The 9,188-nt window shown below is 46.5% G+C and overlaps 1 long non-coding RNA gene across 1 annotated transcript; it reads right to left on the bottom strand.

The window, feature by feature from the left end:
* Positions 1 to 2,681: 2,681 nt before the first annotated feature.
* LOC139074510 (uncharacterized) lies at positions 2,682 to 4,508 on the bottom strand. The gene is made up of 2 exons (XR_011524164.1): positions 4,249 to 4,508; positions 2,682 to 4,051 (listed from the first exon to the last, which is right to left on the bottom strand). It is a non-coding gene; the product is annotated as an uncharacterized lncRNA (long non-coding RNA).
* Between the last annotated feature and the right edge of the window lie 4,680 nt (positions 4,509 to 9,188).

Raw genomic sequence — 9,188 nt, 5'->3', positions numbered from 1 at the left:
GGGGGCGGGGCAGGTAGGCGTGTCGAGGGCGGGGCCTAGACCGGTGGGCGGAGCAGAGGTGCCGGGGTGGGGCGGGGCGAGGGCGGGGTCGGGGAGGTGGGCGTGCTCTTGGTGGGGCTGGGCCCGGGGCGGTGGGCGGAGCAGAGGCCTGAGGACGGCCCGCAGCGCGGAATCCAACCTTCCTCCAGCTGCCGGGAGGAGCGGGCACTCGCTGGACGCCTCCACTTGTCATCTGCGCGGCCCTGGCAGGTCACCGAAACTCTCCGAGCCTCTGTGTCCTTATTTCTAAAATGTGGTTGGTAATAGAGTCCACCTCCCTGCGTTATTATGAGGATGAGAGCTTGAGAAGAGACAGAGAATGGGGAAACCGAGGCAAGGAGGAGAGATAGGGAGGCAGATTGAAGAGGAAGTCGACAGACAAGAAGGGATGCAGTGAGGAGTGAGGTGGAGGCTTCGGGAGGGCGATTGTCCCCGAGACAGACGCTCTCTCCCACCAGCCAGTGAGCGCCTGCAGGATCCAGTGGGGCATGAGTGTTGGTGGAATGACAGAGTAACAAGGGGAGAGGCACAAGGAGGCAGCCCCTGAGAAGGGAGGAGGGGGAGAGTGAAGCAAAGGTCCAGAAGAGATTCAGGAACCCTGAGGCAGAGGGAGGGGACCTGGGGAGAGAAAAGGCAGTGACCCCGGGAAAGGAGAAGAGTGAAGGAGGAACAGCCGAGCAAGTGCAGAGGAGGCCATAGGGCCAGGAGGGGCCCCTGCTCTCCTGGGCCCAGCAGACCTGGCTCTCTGGTCTACAGGACCAGCATCTCCCCTAGGCCCCCCAGAGCCTGTACAGATAGGGGCTATCAGTGGCAAAGCAGGGTCAGTAGTTCAAATGCCAGTCATACTGGTGGGGACTCAGCCCATTAGCTGGACAGAGCCCAGTATCTAGGAAGGGCTGGGCAGGCATTGGCCCCTCTGCAGGAAGGGTCTCAGCGGACCCAGGGCTGGGGACAGTCCTGCAGCCACACCCTACAGAGCATGGGTGAGAGCCTGGAACTGATTCTGAAGTGTCTGGTTGGAATGCCTTTGGGAGCAGATTCAAGGGCAGGGACGCCAAAATCAGCAGAGCTGGGTTCAACTCATGGCTCAGCCCCTCTCACTGGCTGTGGGAACTCACCTTACCCTCTGGGAGCCTCAGTTCCCCCATCTATAAATTGGGGTGAATGATGCCCTCCACCTCACCTGACACAGAACAGCTACTCAGCAGAGACTCCTCCTCTCCCTTTCCTTGTCCAGAGACTTGTGTGGGACAGTCACTCAGAGGGAGGATCAGACACGGTGTTCACTGCTCGGGGCAGAATAGAAATAACAACTACAGATGCTCCCGAATGGCTTCAATAGGAAGACAGTGACAACATTGTGAATGTGGAATTGGCAATATTGTGGAGTGGGGAGCATCCTGTCACTGGAAGGGAGCAAGTAGAGGTCTTGAACCCCAGAACACAGAGTCTAGAACTTTATGCTACTGAAGAGGTGAGCCTGAGCTGCGTGTTCATGGAGAGGGAGAGGCTAGGTGGGGTGGCGCTGTGGGGTGGAAGTCATACTTGAAGGGGAGGGTCTAAGAACGTAGGGTTCACGTGGTGGCATTTACTTGGTGGCACATTCTCTTAGCACATACCAAATGGTAGCCATGTGCAGTGCACGGAACCTCCCCTGGAGAGGAAACGGGTGCAGGAAGGGCTGGGGGAGCTCTGGGAGACCCCAGCGCACAGAAGAATGGCAGGAGGTCGGCGCCAAGCCTAGGACAGGCTGGCCAGAGCACGCCAGAGAGCACAGTGACAAAGGAAGAGTCAGAAAAGGGAGCTGCCCCATCGCTTCTGTTAACTAACGCTGCTTCTAGAGCGGAACTCGGCGCAGAGAGGCTGCCGTCTTAGCAAGGGGACAGCAGCCCTTTCCCAAGTTCTCACCTTGCGCCTGCCCTGCCTTCACACGTGAGCCTCCATTTCATCAACTGTAAAATGGGGATAATACCAGCTCCTCATCACTGCCCACGAGGAGACCAGTGTTGTTTCCATCTTACACATGAGGAAAGTGAGGCACTGCAAACTCATGCAGTAGGAAGTGGCCAGGCCTGAGCCACTGTGCTGCTGGCCGCCTCCCTCACCAGCCAGGTTGCGTCCAAACAGCCCTTCAAGCCCCATCCGATCTGTGGATGTCCCAGGGCAGGCGGGCATGGGGTCTGCAGGGACGCCAGGAAGCCAGTGGCTCCAGAGGAGATACAGCGGGATATCCAGCAGGCAGAACCTGCGGGCAGATGCCTCGGTTTGAATCCCATTTCTCTGGGATCTTGGGCAAATCATGTCACTCCTTTTCCCTGTCTGCAAAATGAAGGCTATAAAAGTTTCTAGGTGTTTGCCATTGTGGTTAGAAGACGTGTTCGGCCGCATATACACAGCACCCTGGGAAGGGAAAAGGAAGGCCTTGAAAAGGAGGTTGCAAACAAGACTTGTGGTGTGGATGCAAAATAAAGAGGGAGTGACCAGAAAGGCGCAGTGATGGAAGTGACTTAACCAGAGACCTTCAGAAGACGACACGGAAGACGAGAACATCCGACAAGGAGAGCGTGCGGAAACAGAGCTGGAATCCTGGACAGCACCAGGACAGTATTTTCAGCCTTGAAATATGTTAGGGCGACCCAATGTTTTTATTTTCTCCAGGAAACTGATGTTCTTTATTCCCACTGCAATTTTTTTTTTATTATTATTATTAGGAGAGTAATGTTCCTCTCCTTTCATGAAAGAGAAATGTTCTCAGTTACTAAATTGATAAGTTGTCAAACATCCTTGGGTTTTGTGTATTCAGGTAACATTGCCCTCAGCGCATCAAGAGCTGAGGCGAGGAGGGACTTGAGATTTCAGGTGCCGCTGCTGGGAATTTATCAGCACAGCTGTGCGGAAGGACCAGTTGGCGATACCTGTTAAACTCTTTGCCCCAGGAATTCCGCTTCTCGAATCGTGCCCTACACAAACTCTCGTTCAAGTATGCAGACATTTATGCAAAGTTGTGTAGTTGTTAGAGCCCGGATTATGAAGCCAGACCGCCTGTATCCCAGCTCTGCCACTTAGGAGCTGTGTGACCTTGGGCAAGTTACTTGCTCTCCTTGCACCTCCGTTTTCTCACCTGTAAAATGGGTGGAATAATAGTATCCACTCCATAGGTGTGTAGGCTGAATGATGTCCGCTCAGATGTCCACCACTTAGTCCCTGGAACCCGTGAAGACGTTACTTTGTACAGTAAAAGGGACTTTGCTGTTGTGATTAAGTTAAGGATCTTGAGATGGGGAGATTATCCTGGATTGTCTGGGTGGGCCCGATGTAGTCGCAAGGGTCCTAGTTAGAGGGAGGCAGGAGGATCACAGTGAGTAGTAGGAGGTATGATGATGGGAGCGAGAGGGTGGAGTGACGGGAGGAAGAGGTCACGAGCCACGGAACACAGGTGGCCTCCAGAAGCTGAAAAAGACAGATTCTCCCCTGCAGCCCTCGGAAGGGAGGCAGCCCTGCGGATCCCTTCCTTTCAGGCTTCTGGCCTCCAGAACTCTAAGAGAATGTGTGTGTTGCTTCAAAGCACTAAGTTTGTGGTGACTTGTGACAGCAGCCACAGGAAACTCACACAACTGCACGTTGTGAGCATTCGTGTGTTAATGTCGCAGTTGTCCCAGCGTGTAGCACACGGTGAGCGCTCGATAAATGACAGCTGTCATGTGGATCCTGGACTGTCTATAATAGTGGAATCGTGGGATAATCCAAACGCCCGTCAGCAGTGGAGTGATTCAAAACTCGGTCCATACTGTGGAACCACGGCAACAGTCAATAAGAAAGAGGCTGCTCTGTGGGTACTGAGTGGAGAAAAGAGGAGGAGGAGGAGGAGATCACAGCTGTTTTCTGAGTCCGCCCTGCATGTCTGGGCCTGAGCGAGCTGCCCTTCCACTATTCTCTCTTCTGATCCTCATAGAAATATGGGAGATCTGCTTCAGTCTGAGAGAAACCACCAAGCAATCCGAACAGGGAAAGTCTAATAAAAAGAATTATTAGTATAGGAGGGGGTTGGAGTAATAAGATTGGCTAGTAAGAAGTAAAGAGAAGTCTAAAGAATACAGGAATAGCAGAGGTAAAGAGCAGCCCACTGCTAAGGCTGAGATATCGCCCCCCCCCCCCCCCCCCCCCCCGCAAGGAAGACCCCGGGTCCAGCCCCAGGCCTAAGATCCAGACCTGGCTGGAGAGGGAATGGCCGTGGCTCACTGGGTAGTAGAGAAGTTGCTGAAGTGCTGCGCAGGCCCCATGGAACTTGCTGGAAAGCTGTCCTTTAGGGTGCTGGGGAAGAGGCACTCAACTGCTTTCAAGTGGGAGTGGGGTGCTGAGCGAAGCAGCTGCCGCTGGGTGCCGCTGGCCACCTGGGCCGCAGGAGCCTGTGCTGGAAAAGCGGCCCCGTGGCGGCGCTGAGCTGGAGAGCATGCAGCCCCGGGCAGCCGCGGCCAGGAGAGGAGCGCGTCAAAACCAGACGCAAACCTCTTACTAAGAAATGGCCCTCAGCGCCCTCTATTGGCAAAACCTAACATTGTGCCATCCAGCAAAGGAAAAACATTTATAGGACCCAGATCCATTTTCACAGAGCAGGCAAACATGATGACTTTGGGGCCCAGAGGCAGTAAATTAATAACTGGCACAGACTCACTAGTTCCATTTTTACAGATGAGGAAACGGATCCTCCAGAGAGGGGAAGCAGCACGACCAGTGTGCTAGGATTGACTTTGCTCTATAAAGCGCTTAGAAAGCAGGTTGCAAAATTATCCGTGTTACATCATTGTGGTAATAACTCCACGAACCATGAGCCTGCCCAGACACCCTCTCCAGCCTGGAAGAATGCACACCAATGCCAGCGTTCCCTCCAGGACATGGGGACTGCACGGCGTTCTCCTATTGGATGGAACAGTATGAAATTGCTGTTTGTATGTCAAAAATAGTGAAATATTGGCAATTTCATATAGTTCAACATAACATTTATTTCTGTGAGGTGATGTTTAAAGCTCCCACAGGTGTGAATTACTTTTACAAACAGGAAATGATATATATATATATGCATACTTATACAGTATATTAATATATACATATAATTTCATTATAGATACATAATATAAATGTATGTATTGTGTATGTATGTTTTGGGAAGTCTTCCCTCTCACTGTCTTTCTCCTGTAGTGGTATCTTTCCCTCCAGTAAAATAGAAACTTGGGGCTGGCCCCGTGGCTGAGTGGTTAAGTTTGTGCGCTCCGCTGCGGTGGCCCAGGGTTTCTCTGGTTCGGATCCTGGGCGCGGACATGGCACCACTCGTCAGGCCACGTTGAGGTGGCATCCCTCATGCCACAACTAGAAGGACCTGCAACTAAGATATACAACTACGTACCAGGGGGGATTGGGGGAGATAAAGCATAAAAAAAGAAAGATTGACAACAGTTTTTAGCTCAGGTGCCAATCTTTAAAGAATAAAGAAAAAATAGAAACTTGAAGCTTAGCTAACAGGGATCCAAAGACTTCAGGGAAAAATATTGCTGTTCCAGCCACTGCAGATTCCTAAGAGCTACTTTCTAATGGTCTACACTTTGTTTCTTGATGACTTACCATAGGATAAAACCTGTCATTTGTGTTCTACTTATTTTATGAGATTTAAGTCATGAAACAGAAAAAGCTGCTATTACACAATGGTGGATCTTATGCGGCAGTTTACCAAATGTAATTTTGGAAAGTATTTGAATTGTGCTTTGTCCTAAGTCTAAATATTGAGAATTAAAGAAAATGTTTCAATGTCTGCAAGAACACATGAGAATAACTTTAAGGTAAAAGTTACTTTGCCTTCAAACTATTGCCTTTCCAAAAATGGTTGTTTGTTTTGTTTTGTTTTTTAGCAAATATGATGCCTAAAAATGAAGCTGTGTGTGGTTCTGGCCTATTGTGGCGGGCAGAGTAATGACACCTCTAAACAGAAGTGTCCATAACCCAATTCTCAAAACCCATGAATATGTTACATGACGAAGGAAGAGTTAAGGTTGCAGATGAAATTAAGTGCAATAATCAACTGGCCTTGGGGCGGGCCAGGTGGCACAGCGGTTAAGTTCCCACATTCCACTTCGGTGGCCCGGGGTTCACTGGTTTGGATCCTGGGTGTGGACATGGCACTGCTTGGCAAGCCATGCTGTGGGAGGCGTCCCACGTATAAAGTAGAGAAAGATGGGCACGGATGTTAGCTCAGGGCCAGTCTTCCTCAGCAAAAAGAGGAGGATTGGCAGCAGATGTTAGCTCAGGGCTAATCTTCCTAAATAAATAAATAAATTAATTAATTAATTGGCCTTAAAATAGATTATCCTAGATTATTCAGGTGGGCCAATGTAATCACAAGAGTCCTTGAAAGTGACGGAGACCCACCAGGGCAGAATATCCATTCTTCTCAAATACACATGGAACAGTGTTCAGGGTAACCATATGCGATGCTAGGCCAAAAAATAAGCCTTAACAAATTTAAAAGTATAGGAATAATACAAAGTGTGTTCTCTGAACACAATCAACTAAAATTAGAAATCAATTATAGGAAGAAATTTGGGAAACCTAAATATGTGGAAATTAAAAACCACATACTCCTAGATAAGCAATTTCAAGGTCAAGGAGGAAAATCAAAAGGGAAATCAGACAATACTTGGAGATGAATGAAAATGAAGACACAACATACCAAAACTTACGAGATGCAGCCAAAGCAGTGTTTAGAGGGAAATTTATCTCTGTAAATGCTTATATTAAAAAAGAGGGAAGAGGGAGCTGGCCCCGTGGCCGAGTGGTTAAGTTCTCTCACTCCGCTGCAGGTGGCCCAGAGTTTCGTTGGTTCGAATCCTGGGCGCGGACATGGCACTGCTCATCAGACCACGCTGGGGCAGCGTCCCACATGCCACAACTAGAAGGACCCACAACGAAGAATATACAACTATGTACTGGGGGGCTTTGAGGAGAAAAAAGCAAAAATATAAAATCTTTAAAAAAAAAAAGAAGAAAGATCTCAAATCAGTACCCTAAACTTCTACCTTAAAACTCTGGAAAAAGAACGTAAAACTAAACTGAAAGCAAGTGGAAGAAAATGATAAAGAGTAGAAATTGGAGGGTGGGGGAAATGGGTGAAGAGGGTCAAAGGTACAAATTTCAAGTTGTGAAATGAATAAGTCATGGGAGGTAATGACAGCATGGTGACTAGAGTTACTAATACCATATTGCAGATGTGAAAGTAGCTAGGAGGGGGATCTTCAAAGTTCTCATCACATCACAAGAAAAAAAACTTTGTAACTATGGTGACAGATGTTAAGTGGACTATTGTGGTGATCATTTTGCAATATACACAAATATCAAGTCATATCGAAACCTGAAACTAAAAAAAAGTCATTTAAAAAAAGAATGGAAATTAATGAAATAGAAAAATAATAGAGAAAAATCTATAAAAGCTGGTTCTTTGAAAATATCAGTGAAATTAATAAAGCTTTAGCTAGGTTGACCAACTAAAAAAGAGAGAAGACTCAAATTTCCAGAATCAGAATTGAAAGAGGGGACATTACTAATGACCTTATAGAAATAAAAAAGATTATAAAGGAATGCTATAAGTAATTATATGCCAATAAACTAGATAACTTAGATGAAATGGACAAATTCCTAGAAAGATACAAACTACCAAAACTAACTCAAGAAGAAATAGACAATCTGAATAGATCTATAACAAGGAAAGAGATTGAATTAGAAATCAAAAAAACTATACACAAAGAAAAGTCCAGGCCCAAGTGACATCACTGGTGACTTCTACCAAACATTTAAAGAAGAATTAATACTACTTCTTCACAAACACTTCCAAAAAATAGAAAAGAAGGGGCCACTTCCCAACTCATTTTATCAGGTCAATATTACCCTATACCAAAACTTGAAGACATCACAAGAAAATTGCAGACCAAAATCTCTTATGAATATGCACACAAAAATCCCCAAACCAGTAAAGCGAATCCAGCAACATATGAAAAGAATTATATACCATGACCAAGTGAGATTTATCCTAAGAATGCAAGGTTGGTTTAACACCTGATAATTGATTAATGTAATCCAACATATTAATGTAATAAAAAACAAAACAAAAAAGCACATGACCATCTCAATAGATGCAGAAAAAGCATTTGACAAAATCCAACGCACTTAAATGATATAAACACTCAATAAACGAGGAATAGACTGGAACTTCTTTAACCTGATAAGGGCATCTACAGAAAACCCACAGCTAACATCAGACTCAGCGATAAAAGACTGGTGCTTTCATCCTAAGGTCAGGAACAGACAAGGATATCCACCTCCCATGTCCATCCAACATCGTACTGGAGGTTCTAGCCAGGGAAATTAGACAAGAAGAAATAAAAAGCATCCAGATTGGAAGGAAAGAAGTAAAACTGTCTCTATTTGCAGATGACACGACCTTATAAATAGAAAATCCTAAAGAATTCATGGAAAAAGCTATTAGAATTAATAAAGGAGTCCAGCAAGGTGGCAGGATACAAGATCAATATAAAAATCAATTCTATTTCTATATTCTAGCAATGAACAATCTGAAAATGAAATTAAGAAAACAATTCCATTTACAATAGCACAAAAAGATAAAATATTTAGGAATAAATTTGACAAAGTGCAAAATTTATACTCTGAAAACTACAAAAACATTGTTGAAAGACATTAAAGAAGATCTAAGTCAATGGGGAAACACTCCATGTTCAGGAATTAAAAACTTAATATTAAGATGGCATGGGGCCAGCCCTGTGGCTGAGTGGTTAAGTTTGTGTGCTTCGCTTGGGTGGCCCGGGGTTTCCCCGGTTTGGATCCTGGGCGTGGACTTAGCACCACTCATCAGGCCATGCTGAGGTGACGTCCCACATAGCAGAGCCAGAAGGACCTACAACTAGAATATACAACTATGTACTGGGGGACTTTGGGGAGAAGGGAAAAAAAAAAGATGGCAATACTCCCCAAACTCATCTACAGATTCAACACAATCCTGATCAGAATTCCAGGTGGCTTCTTTGTGGAAATTGGGAAGTTGATTTTAAAATTCATATGGAATTGCAAGGGATTCAGAGGTGCCAAAACAA

This window comes from Equus przewalskii, chromosome 11, assembly GCF_037783145.1.
Source record: "Equus przewalskii isolate Varuska chromosome 11, EquPr2, whole genome shotgun sequence".
NCBI classification, from domain to species: domain Eukaryota; kingdom Metazoa; phylum Chordata; class Mammalia; order Perissodactyla; family Equidae; genus Equus; species Equus przewalskii.
Note: the sequence above shows the minus strand (reverse complement) of the source record. Positions and strands in the feature narration are given on the sequence as shown.